A 1,316-nucleotide genomic window follows, 5' to 3' on the forward strand; every position below is an offset into this window, starting at 1 on the left:
CACCGCAGCCTCGACCTGCTGGGCTCCAGCGATCCTTCCGCCTCAGCCTTCCAAGCAGCTGGAATTACAGGCGTGCGCTACCACCCCCGGCTAATTTTTTGATTTATTGTAGAGATGAGGTCTCGCCAAGTTGCCCAGGTGGGTCTCGAACCTTCGGGCTCAGGTAATCCACTCACCTCAGCCTCCCAAGGCGCGAATTTCAGGCTGAGCCACTGAGTCCGGCTTCATTTATGTTTTTTATTTATTTCTTTAGAGTCAGCGTCTCTGTTACCCAGACTGGAGTGCAGTGGTATGATCATAGCTCACCACAGCCTTGAGCTCCTGGGCTTAGGCAGTCCTTCCACTTCAGCCTCCCAAGTAGCTGGAACTACAGGCATGCACCATTATGCCCAGCTAATGTTTTGATGTTTTTTTTTTGTTTGAGTTGGAGTCTCACTCTGTCACCCAGACTGGAGTGCAGGGCCACCCTGAGAAGCTGAGAGAGTTTGGGTTTGGGGTGCCTAGGGGTGAAGGTGTTGAGGGCTCAGGGGACTTGCTGGAATTTGCTCCCGGCTATTTTCTCATCCCACTGGCTTTAGGTGTCTGCCTCATTTCGATGACTGAGGAATGAATGGGACGGTTGGAGAGCTGCCCCCCAGTAGAGACATGATGCTGGCCTGACTTTGGAGTTCCATGTGAAACACAGCAGTAAAACAGTCTAGGAACTCAGACTCTGTTCTACCAGACAGAACAAGCAGAAAGGACCTTAAAACTGCTTCCCTAACAAACCCCTGTCACATCGCTGTCTACATCGGCATGCAAGTGATTCTAAGGCGTTCTAACAAATAATATTTACATTTGAAATCCAGCTGTCAAGAGAGAACGGCTGCTATCAGGTGCTTAAGGGCACCTCTAAGGCATATTTTCCGATCTCAAAAAAATCATGCGAGCCCTCCCTGTTTAAACTGCATCCCCATGGAAGTTCCAAACTGAAGCTTCTTTGTTCCTGCGGAATGACTCATGGACGCCCTTTACAAGAGAATGAAACAGACATGTTTTGATGGAGAAAATACATAAAGAATGCAATGCGTTTTCCCAAACAGCCATCAGGCCATCTAATTTAAGCCAATGAGGGCAAACCCGCCAAAACTCCCAGGCTGACCTCCCCCGTGAGGACCTTGTCCTGGGTCAGGGCCCACTGGTGAGGGATGTACCAACCAAGACTGGAAAGGAAAAGTCAGTTTTCCCAATGCGATTAATTTTACTTAAAATTAATAAAAGAAGTCGGGCTCGGTGGCTCAGCCTGTAATCCCAGCACTTTGGGAGGCTGAGGTGAG

The sequence above is a fragment of the Carlito syrichta genome, unplaced genomic scaffold (genome assembly GCF_000164805.1).
Source record: "Carlito syrichta isolate Samal-C Ts95f unplaced genomic scaffold, Tarsius_syrichta-2.0.1 Scaffold314155, whole genome shotgun sequence".
Lineage (NCBI taxonomy): Eukaryota > Metazoa > Chordata > Mammalia > Primates > Tarsiidae > Carlito > Carlito syrichta.